This window comes from Salvelinus alpinus, chromosome 12 (genome assembly GCF_045679555.1).
Source record: "Salvelinus alpinus chromosome 12, SLU_Salpinus.1, whole genome shotgun sequence".
Taxonomy (NCBI): domain Eukaryota; kingdom Metazoa; phylum Chordata; class Actinopteri; order Salmoniformes; family Salmonidae; genus Salvelinus; species Salvelinus alpinus.
In genome coordinates this window covers 54,640,404-54,652,978 of record NC_092097.1, presented here as the reverse complement: position 1 = coordinate 54,652,978, position 12,575 = coordinate 54,640,404, and positions in this window count along the sequence as shown.

Sequence of the window (12,575 nt, the reverse complement as noted above, 5' to 3'; positions counted from 1 at the left end):
TTCAGATCACATCAGATCAGTGGAGGAGACCAAGATTTTGAAGAAGCTTGAAGGAAACACGTGCATTCATATGGATCAGTGGAGGCTCCTCGGAGAAGGAAGGAGAGAACCATCCTACATTGTAAAAAAAAAAATATATAGAAAAAAGAAATAAATGGAAACATTAAAGTTGTCCTTTAAAATGTATTTAATACTATACTACAGTATTTATACCGAACAAAAATGCAACATGCAACACTTTCAAAGATTTCACTGAGTTACAGTTCATAGAAGGAAATCAGTCAATTGAAATAAACTAACTAGGCCCTAATCTATGGATTTTACATGATTTGTCAGGGGCGCAGCCATGGGTAGGCCTGGGAGGGCATAGGCCCACCCACTTGGGAGCCAGAATTAGGTTTCCTGATAAAAGGGCTTTATTACAGACAGAAAAACTTCTCAGCACCCTTCTCCCTCTCCCTCCTCAGACGATCCCACATGTGAAGAAGCTGGATGTGGAGGTCCTGGGCTGGTGTGTTTACGCATGGTCTGCGGTTGTGAGGCCAGTTGGACGTACTGCCAAATTCTCTAAAACGATGTTGGAGGAGGCTTATGGTAGAGAAATTAACATTAAATTCTCTGGCAACAGCCCTGGTGGACTTTCCTGCGGTCAGTATGCCAAGTGCACATCTGTAGCATTATGTGGTGTGACAAAACTGCACATTTTAGAGAGGCCTTTCATTGTCCCCAGCACAAGGTGCACCTGTGTAAGTATCATGCTGTTTAAATAGCTTCTTGATATGCCACACCTGTCAGGTGGATGGACTACCTTGGCAAAGGAGAAATGCTCACGAACAGGAATGTAAATCAATTTGTGCACAACATCTGAAAGAAATACAGTGGCAAGAAAAAGTATGGGAAACCTTTGGAAATACCTCGATATCTGCATAAATTGGTCATAACATTTGATCTGATCTTCATCTAGGTCACAACAATAGACAAACACAGTCTGCTTAAACTAATAACACACAAACAATTATATGTTTTCATGTCTTTATTGAACACACCGTGTAAACATTCAGAGTGCAGGGTGGAAAAAGTATGTGAACCCTTAGATTTAATAACTGGTTGACCGTCCTTTGGCAACAATAACCTCAACCAAATGTTTTCTGTAGTTGAGGATCAGACCTGCACAACGGTCAGGAGGAATTTTGGACCATTCCTCTTCAGTTCAGCAATATTATTGGGATGTCTGGTGTGAGCTGCTCTCTTGAGGTCATGTCACAGCATCTCAATGGGGTTGAGGTCAGGACTCTGACTGGGCCACTCCAGAAGGCGTATTTTCTTCTGTTGAAGCCATTCTGTTGTTGATTTTCTTCTGTGTTTTGGGTCGTTGTCCTGTTGCATCACCCAACTTCTTTTGAGCTTCAATTTGCTGACAGATAACATTCTCCTGCAAAATGTCTTGATAAGCTTGGGAATTCATTTTTCCGTCGATGATAGCAAGCTGTCCAGGCCCTGAGGCAGCAAAGCAGCCCCAAACCATGATGCTCCCTCCACAATACTTTACAGTTGGGATGAGGTTTTGATGTTGGTGTGCTGTGCCTTTTTTTCTCCACACCTAATGTTGTGTTCCTTCCAAACAACTCAACGTTGTTTCATCTGTCCACTGAATATTTTGCCAGGAACATCCAGGTGCTCTTTTGTAAACTTCAGATGTGCAGCAAAGTTTTTTGGGACAGCATTGGCTTCTTCCATGGTGTCTTCCCATGAACACCATTCTTGTTTAGTGTTTTACGTATGGTAGACTCGTCAACAGAGATGTTAGCATGTTCCAGAGATTTCTATAAGCCTTTAGCTGACACTCTAGGATTCTTCTTAACCTCATTGAGCATTCTGCGCTGTGCTCTTGCAGTCATCTTTGCAGGACAGCCACTCCTAGGGAGAGGAGCAACAGTGCTGAACTTTCTCCATTTACAGACAATTTGTTTTACCTGATGAACATCAAGGCTTTTAGAGATACTTTTGTAACCCTTTCCAGCTTTATGCAAGTCAACAATTCTTAATCTTAGGTCTTCTGAGATCTCTTTTGGTTCATGGTTCACATCAGGCAATGCTTCTTGTGAATAGCAAACTCAAATTTTGTGAGTGTCTTTTATAGGGCAAGGCAGCTCTAACCAACATCTCCAATCATGTCTAATTGATTGGACTCCAGGTTAGCTGACTCCTGACTCCAATTAGCCTTTGGAGAAGTCATTAGCCTAGGGGTTCACATACTTTTTCCAACCTGCACTGTGAATGTTTAAATGATGTATTCAATATAGGCAAGAAAAATACAATAATTTGTGTGTCATTAGTTTAAGCAGACTGTGTTTGTCTATTGTTGTGACTTAGATGAAGATCAGATCAAATATTATGACACATTTATGCAGAAATCCAGGTAATTCCAAAGGGTTCACATACTTACTCTTGCCACTGTACATTCTTTGTGTGTACGGAACACTTCTGGGATCTTTTATTTCAGCTCATGAAACATGGGACCATCACTTTACATGTTGCGTTTTATATATTTTTGTTCAGTATATATATTCACATCACTGTTTTGCAATGAAGGTCTACAATATCCTCAACAGGACCTTCCATGGTATAGCAGGAGGACTTGCTTTTTCCCATCCTCCTGTGGGTACAATGACTTCAATACAAAACATAAGAAGCTCATGGTTCTCACCCTCTTTCACTTAATTAGCTAGCTAATGCATCGAATGTAGCCTACTCAACAACCTGACTCAGAGAGGAATGCTATTTCAATTAGCGAGCTGGCTAGAGCTATCCAACAGCGCAACTCTTCCAAGTCAATGTAAGCTTGCCCCCCAAGCTTGGGGAGGGGGGGGCAACCTGTATAACTGCTGTAAGTAGCAACACTGTACTGCGTGATTGTACACGTAGATTGGATTGTGAGGTTATTTTCTAGTAGCTATGTTGACTATGACGTTAGCTAATATGGTGACAACGATGTAGGCCGTGTAGTATCAGTTGTGGGTAAAGGACCCAGTGTATGTGTACTTGAGTAAAAAAAGGAAAGATACCTTAATAGAAAATGAGTAAAAGTGAAAAAGTAAAAGTGAAAGTCACCCAGTAAAATACGACTTGAGAAAAAGTCTTAAAGTATTTAGTTTTAAATATACTTCAGAATCAACAGTTAATGTAATTGCTAAAATATACTTAAGTATCAAAAGTAAAAGTATAAATTATTTAAAATTTCATATATTAAGCAAAGCAGATGGCACCATTTTCCTTTTTTTCCCCCTTCTTTCATTTAAGGTTTGCCAGGGACACACTCCAACACTCAGACATCATTTTGCAAATGAAGCATTTGTGTTTAGTGAGTTCGCCAGACCAGAGGCAGTAGGGATGACCAGGGATGTTCTCTTGATAATTGCGTGTGAATTGGATAATTTTTCTGTCCTGCTAAGCATTCAAAATGTAATAAGTGCTTTTGGGTGTCAGGGGAAATGTATGGAGTGAAAAGTACATAATTTTCTTTAGGAATGTAGTGAAGTAAAAGTAAAAAGTTGTCAAAAATAAAGTAAAGTACAGATACCCCAAAATACCTAAGTAGTACTTTAACGTATTTTCACTTAAGTACTTTACACCAACGTGTAGTGGTTATGGTATTAAGGTTTGGCTCGGAGAGATTTTTTAGACTGGCCACAGACAGCTGTCGTGTTGTGCACTGAAGTCCACAAGCGAAGGGAAAAGATGAGAGGAGGAGAGTGTGTAGATGTGAAGAGGAATTATACACTTGATGATGCTGTATGCGGCTGCCAGGAAAGTGAACCGTTATACTAAACTGTCACTGTTACATTGAACTGGTTGAATGGAATACGAATGACAGTCATCCAATATGCTGTAATAGAAATAAGGCCATGCCTAATCTTGAACGGCACAGATGTGGATTCACTCACACATGCAATGCACGTATACGCACACACACACACATACACATGCACACACACAAATGCACACGCACACACAAGCACAGATTCTCAATACGAGTCACTTCCTTACTCGTAGCGTATGTGTACACACATTCACCACCCAATGTTCCCTGACATCTTCACAACAAACTGATATAATTTAGCACCAGGTGGTTTAGACTAGAAAGCTGTGGCTACAAATCTGTTTACAGTTGATTCCCATCCAGATGTTTATTGCTACGGAAATCTCAGTCAATATGTGATACTACTCTTCACAACAAGGTCACACTGTCACATTCATGTATAAACTATGAACAGCAAAGCAACACTGTTTACATTTATTTTATTGTGTTAATATTTTTATTTTTATTTGCACATTTTCTTCCTTTTTTAACTGTGCATTGCCGAGGAAAGGGCTCGTAAGTAAACATTTCACTGTAAGGTATACTGCACCTGTTGTATTCGGCGCATGTGACAAATACAATTAGATTTATTTTGAACAAGGTTGCTGTGGTTGATGGCTGTGGTTAAGGACAGAGGAAATGAATATGTGACAGTCAGGGAGGGTTTGGAACTAGGCCTTTTAATTTCTAAAGTCAAGCCTCCCACATCAACACACACACCCAGAACAGTGAAAGCTCTCTCATCCCCCTCTCTCTTCCTCCTCATCCCCCTCTCTCTCTGCCTCCTGATCCCCCTCTCTCTCTGCCTCCTCATTCCCCTCTCTCTCTGCCTCCTCATCAGCCTCTCTCTCTCACCTTCCCTTCTTCCTCCTCTCTCCAACAGGCCAAGTGAGGTCACAGCCTAGCCACACGGTTACCGAGGCAACGCCTGATTGCTTTGCCCTGTCAAAATTGGCAGCAACTTTTTTCCTTCATTATTCTTTGTTCTGATAGGCTATATCGCTTTAATCTCATCACCCATAGTCCATTGCTCTCCAGCACCTCTGGCCAACAGATCTATCTATCTATCTATCTCAGCATTCTGAGAAATGTTTTCTTTATTTTCCTCTTTTCAGCAGCAAAGGTTTTTAAGACGTAAGTTACATGATGTATACTCATGTGCCATTCATCTGACTGCAGTGCTTCTGTCCATTACAATCATCCTGTTTGTTCCAAATAGCACCCTATTCCCTATATAGTGAACTTATTTTGGATCCAGCTGTGCACTACATAGGCCAGGTAATAGAGGTAAACACCAGGATTGTGGGTTCGATTCCCGCTGGGGACCAGGATGAAACAGTTTGAAAATGTAAGCACTCACTACTGTAAGTCACTCTGGATAAGAGAGTCTGCTAAATAACTGAAATGTGTAAGAAGGGCATTATGGGTATTTAAGACAGACCCAAATCCATCTTTCTGCAAGGCTTTGTTTCTTGTTCTGTCCATCACATGGAGTGTCTGTGTGCTTTTCTCTTCTCGTCCATCATTGTTCTTCCTGTGCTATTGGTTTTGGCAATCATCCTTTTGAACAGAGACCTATGCTTTAAATAACATGTATTTCACACAGTTCTCTCTTGTCTGACAGCAATTCTCATGTGGCACATGCCTCATCCTCCTCTATCCTCCTGTTGGAAAGAAAATAAACTCTATTGAACAAAGATAATATGCAGCCTTGGCAGTTGAAGAGTTTTCTGTCTACATGTGCCACATCTTAATTTGAGACAGTTTGACACAGCAGGAAAATCATCCTGCATCAACAGGAAATGTGAATTGTTATATGATTATAATTTATGGGATTTTTTTTGTAGGAGTTGACACATTTTTGTTAGGGCAAGTCAAGTTTGACATTTTGAAGTGGAAATTACAAACTTTTAGAAGCCTTTTAAAACCTTGAATACACCACAAAGATGATCAAATTAAGATATGGCATCTGTACCAAGAAAATGTGCAGCCTTGTCAGTGTGAGAATGTTCTGTCTTTTTTTGTACATGTGTAGGATGGATAGTAGACGGTATGTGTAAGTGTCTATATTACGTCTGTGATCCTACACAAAAAAATACAAGATGATGTCGAGTACCAGATGATGTCGAGTACAGGAAAAACAACATTGCTTCTTGCCATGCTTACCATGTTTTTTTTAGAGTGAGTAACCGGGCTCAATGCCTTGAATTATACACTAATTCACAATTCAGTCCCGTTCTTTGAAAATGAAGTCAGTCACAAAAGGGAGAGTAACATGTTCAAAAGAGGAAATGAACAGCTCAAAGCCGATCCTTCTAGCTCTATAGTAGCAGGTGGTGTTTCGAGGGGGGAGTCAGGTTGGTAGGATTGGAATCCTAACTAATGGAATCCCAGTGCCTTTGTTTGTGTAGCATGACGGAGGACAAAAGCTTACCACAAGTGGAGCTTAAAATTCCATTCGGTAAAAAGTGATGGAGGTTAGCCGGTTATAAATCCAATGGCCAGTAATACTGCTGGGAATGCCAGGGCAAGGGTAGCAAAGTGTTCACACACACACACACACACACACACACACACACACACACACACACACACACACACACACACACACACACACACACACACACACACACACACACACACACACACACACACACACACACACACACACACACACACACACACACACACACACACACACACACACACACACACACACACACACACACACACACACACACACATACACAAAGAATGCATGGGAACAAGTTTTGGGCTGTGCTGGCAGGAGGGGTGGACTGGAGGGGGAAGGGTGGAGGGGTTTTGGGGGTTGGGGTAGTTGTTTCTCCCTAAATCACCAGCTGCTTTCAGCTGGTTTGGCATTTCTCTCATTGTGTCTGAGAAAGGGTAGAGAGATATATATATATATATAGAGAGAGAAGAATGATATCCGACAGGGATCTGACGATCAGATAGATATTAAACAAGTATATTCACCGGAATTCTTCTTCTTCCCAAAAAAGGATTAGTGCACAAAAGTATACCCCAATATAGTAAATGATAGTACCAGTAGTAAACCTGATCAACGTGGAATGGCTTTGAAACGACCGACAGAGTGTGGGAGTCAGGATGCAAACAATGAGACACATGTCGTCGTCGTCGTCCCCCTCCAATCCTTTTCTCTGGAATCTATGGCTCATTATCTAGCTAGCCTACTGTATGCTGTGAGCGTGTGGCCTGTCAACATGATCTCACGAACCATACCACGGAGGGCCTCATTCCCAATACGCTCACACACACGCTGTCTAAGGTGGTGGGGGGTCAGCGTTGGGTCTGTTGCATGGGGCTGAGATGGGAGATGGGTGCTGGGGATCTGGGAATAAAGCTGGGGCTGCAGGGGGATCTGGGAATAAAGCTGGGTCTGTAGGGGCTGGTCAGATGACTAGTAAATACTGTCTGCCTGTCCTTTCTCCTCCCACATGCAGAGAGAGAGAGAGATTTATGTTCCTGTGGATGTGTATAAGTGCTCAGGAATGCGGTCTAGTTTCAGCTCCCTGATCCGGCAGCACTACACACCTGCAAACACAAATGGCTCCTGTATTTCCCTTTACAGGGTTCTGGTCTAAAGTAGCATACTATATAGGCAATATGGTGCTATTTGGGACTATACCCTATGTAACAGGTCCATTCACCCTGACTACACAGACAGTGACCTCTGGTACATACCTGCAGGAGGTACCCTTACACACCTAGTACACACACACACACACACACACACACACACACACACACACACACACACACACACACACACACACACACACACACACACACACACACACACACACACACACACACACACACACACACACACACACACACACACACACACACACACACCTGTAGTGCTATACAGGGTCCATCTGGAAAAAATACATTGTTCTAAACATTGATTCCTTGTCAACATAAAGGTTAAATAGAAATAATAAAAAATAAAAAGACACACACACACACACACGCACCATCAGCAGCAGCAGCCAGAGGGTTTGTGTGAGGAGGAGAGGAGAGCAGGTGTGCTCCCAGCAATACCTATCAATATCAGCCTGGGCTCAGAGGGCGAATGCCGGATGAAATGACGAGCCACAGCGCCAGGGCCCATAAACATTTTACAAGGATGATTGCTTTACTGGGACCAACCCGAGGACGTGGCAGAACACAATGTCTGTGTGCCTAATGGTACCTTATTCCTCATAGGACTCTGATCAAAAGTAGTGCACCTTATTCCTGGTAGGACTCTGATCAAAAGTAGTGCACTTGATAAGGTATAGGGTGCCATTTTGGGCTACACACAATGAATCCAGAGAGCAAGGTGTTGGAGCCATCGCATCACAACGATGCTATAATATGGCTGTTTGATAGACACTAGCAACCAAAGCTGCTGTTAATCGCGGGAATCAAAATCCCCAGGCTATTACCGATCACGATTAACCGATAATCCTTTTTCAATTTTTTTGGGGTGTAAGGTAATTTATTCATCACTAGTTAGCCAACTTGAATTTAAAATAGTATTGTCAAGAGATGTATTCAAATATACAGTACAAAAGTGTTCTCAGACTTTTCTCTGCAATTAATATTCTATTGAAAATTGTAATGATATACATGTGGTACACGATTATTGAAAATTCAGGACAAATTACATAACAATATATTTCCTGAAGGTATAGTGAGTTCTATTCTGATCCACAGACAACAACAAAAATTCAACATCTGCTTTTTTCCCCCCAGAATATCTTTGATTTTCTAAAATATTAAGCAACAACGTGAGGGAATAGGTTTACTTAAAGAAACGCACTACATTCCTGTTGAACTAGCTACATATTATACAGCGTTAGATAGTCCATGCACCCCATTAGCCTGGTCCCTTGCCATAGAAATTTAGACCGGTGATTCTTAATTCTGGACCTGGGGGCATTTTCATTTTCTTCGGGTACACAACAGGAGATTGGTGGCACCTTAACTGGGGAGGGTGGGCTCGTGGTAATGGCTGGAGAGGAATTAGAGAAATGGTATCAAATATATCAAATACATGATTTCCAGGTGTTTGATGCCATTCCATTTCGCTTCCTTCCAGACATTATTATGAGCCTCCACTGCACTATAGAGCCGGTTGGCGCCCCCCTTTGGGTTGTGCCTTGGCGGAGATCTTTGTGGGCTATACTCGGCCTTGTCTCAGGATGGTTAGTTGGTGGTTGATGATATCCCTCTAGTGGTGTGGGGGTTGTGTTTTGGCAAAGTGGGTGGGGTTAAATCCTGCCTGTTTGGCCCTGTCCTGTTTGGCCCTATCATCGGATGGGGCCACAGTGTCTCCTGACCCCTCCTGTCTCAGCTTCCAGTATTTATGCTGCAGTAGTTTATGTGTCGGATGGCTAGGGTCAGTCTGTTATATCTGGAATATTTCTCCTGTCTTATCTGGTGTCCTGTGTGAATTTAAGTATGCTCTCTCTAATTCTCTCTTTCTTTCTCTCTCTCGGAGGACCTGAGCCCTAGGATCATGCCTCAGGACTACCTGACATGATGACTCCTTGCTGTCCCCAGTCCCCCTGGCCGTGCTGCTGCTCCAGTTTCAACTGTTCTGCCTCCGGCTATGGAACCCTGACCTGTTCACCGGACGCGCTACCTGTCTCTCTAGAGACCGCAGGAGCGGTAGAGATACTCTCAATGATCGGCTATGAAAAGCCAACTGATATTTACTCCTGAGGTGCTGACTTGCTGCACCCTTGACAACTACTGTGATTATTATTATTTGACCATGCTGGTCATTTATGAACATTTGAACATCTTGGCCATGTTCTGTTATAATCTCCACCCGGCACAGCCATAAGAGGACTGGCCACCCCTCATAGCCTGGTTTCTTCCTAGGTTTTGGCCTTTCTAGGGAGTTTTTCCTAGCCGCTGTGCTTCTACACCTGCATTGCTTGCTGTTAGGGGTTTTAGGCTGGGTTTCTGTTCAGCACTTTGAGACATCAGCTGATGTAAGAAGGGCTTTATAAATATATTTGATTTTGATTTGATTCAGGTGTTGATGATTTGAAACAGGTGTGTAGGGCTATGGCAAAAACAGTGCATTCGGAAAGTATTCAGACTAGTTAACTTTTTCCACAGGTTGTTACATTACAAAGTTACTCTAAAATTGATCAAAATATATGTATATTTTTTTTATTAATCTACACACAATAACCCATAATGACAAAGCAAAAAAAGGTTTTATAAAAAAAAATTATATCACATTTACATAACTTTTCAGACCCTTTACTCAGTACTTTGTTGAAGTACCTTTGGCAGCGATGACAAGCTTGCTGCACCTCTATTTGAGGAGTTTCTCTCATTCCTCTCTGCAGATCATCTCAAGCTCTGTCAGGTTGGATGGGGAGCATCGCTGCACAGCTATTTTCAGGTCTCTCCAGAGATGTTCGGTCGAGTTCAAGTCCGGCTTCTGGCTGGGCCACTCAAGGACATTCAGAGACTTGTCCCAAAGCCACTCCTGCATTGTCTTGGCTTTGTGTTTAGGGTTGTTGTCCTGATGGCAGGTGAACCTTCTTCCCAGTCTTATGTCCTGAGCGCTCTTGAGCAGGTTTTCATTAAGGATCTTTCTGTATTTTGCTCCGATCATCTTTGCCGCGATCCTGACTGGTCTCCCAGTCCCTGCCAATGAAAAACATCCCCACAGCATGATGCTACCAACACCATGGTTCACCGTAGGGATGGTGCCAGGTTTCCTCCAGACATGACGCTTGGCATTCAAGTCAAAGAGTTCAATCTTGGATTCATCAGACCAGAGAATCATGTTTCTTATAGTCTAAGGGTCCTTTAGGTGCCGTTTGGCAAGCAGGCTGTCATGTGCCTTTTACTGAAGAGTGGCTTCCGTCTGGCCACTCTAGCATAAAGGCCTGATTGGTGGAGTGCTGCAGAGATGGTTGTCCTTCTCCCATCTCCACAGAGGAACTCTAGAGCTCTGTCAGAGTGACCATTGGGTTCTTGGTCACCTCCCTGACCATGGCTCTTCTCCCAATTGCTCAGTTTGGTGGTTGGTGGTTCCTAACTTCTTCCACTTAAGAATGATGGAGGCCACTGTGTTCTTGGGGACCTTCCATGCTGCAGCCATTTTTTGGTACCCTTCACCAGATCTGTGCCCTGTCTTAGGGCTCTACGGACAATTCCTTCGACCTCATGGAATGTTTTTTTCTCTGACATGTACTTCCAACTGTGGGTCCATATATAGACAGGTGTTTGCCTTTCCAAACCATGTCCAATCAATTGAATTTACCACAGGTGGACTCCAATCAAGTTGTAGAAACATCTCAAGGATGATCAATGGAAACAGGATGCACCTGAGCTCAATTTCGAGTATCATGGCAAGGGGTCTAAATACTTACGTAAATAAGGTATTTCTGTTTTTTGTTTTTGCTTTGTCATTATAGGGTATTGAGTGTAGATTAGTGAGGATTTCGTTTTTTTAAAATTCATTTTAGAAAAAGACTGTAAGTTAACAAAATGTGGAAAAAGTCAAGGGGTCTAAATACTTTCCGAAGGCACTATAAGGCCATGGTGAGCTAGAGGAGAGGACTTAGAGAGCCGCGGGCAAGATAGAGGAAGACAGAGTAAAGGTAGATTCACAGTAGGGGACAGTGAAAATGGTGATGTGGAGAGACTGAGAGGTAGAGAAGCACTGAGGGGGTCTGTGATTTGGGTGGGTTGAGTGAGAGAGTGAGAGAGAGAGGGGAAGACAGATAGACAGAAGGAGACAAAGAGAGAGAAAGAGAGAGGGGGGGAGACAGAGTTACAGAGAGAGAGAGAGAGAGAGAGAGAGAGAGAGAGAGAGAGAGAGAGGTAGAAACAGAAGTAAAAATGTTCCTTTACTGTGAGAAATATTCCTCACGAAGAGATCAATTATTCACAGAAATTACTACATTTATTTCACATTTTAACTAATTAAACACAGAGAAAAAACAAAAAATACTCTTGGGCGAAGGAGCAACAACTCCTATTGCTGCCAAATATGTAGAGGGACTGAATAATAACAGCTGCATAGTAAGCAGTAAATTCTTATTATTATCACTATAATTTTTGGATTAGTAGGTGCTCAATATGCGATATGTGACGATAATGGTCTTGTAAACAACAGCCAACTTTCCGGGACATAGACATGTCTTATATCGTCAGAAAGCTTAAATGATTGTTAATCTAACTGCAGTGTCCAATTTACAGTAGCTATTACAGCGAAAAAATACCATGCTTTTTTTGAGGATAGTGCACAACAACAAAACTCTTTTATCAATGCAATTGGTTTGATACATTCACCTCTGACGGTAAATAATGTACTCACATTAAGTAATCTTGCTCTGATTTGTCATCTTGAGCATCCCAGAGATAATATGTAGCATAGTCTTGTTTGATAAAATCATTTTTTATATCCTAACACAATTCATGTTGTAAATAAACAATTTATTAAATTGAATCGGAATAACGTTGTTTAACACGGTCAAGTTCAGTTTCTATGCAACCCTCAGACAGTCTAGAAGGCAACGTTCCTCCTCTAACTTCTCTCCTCCTTAACTCCTCTCTCCTTTCTCTTCCCTGTTCCTCCTCTTTCTCTCCTTTCTCTTCCCTGCTTCTTCATTCAGGCCCTTTCAGCTGAATCTCTTGGTTTCAATTAGAG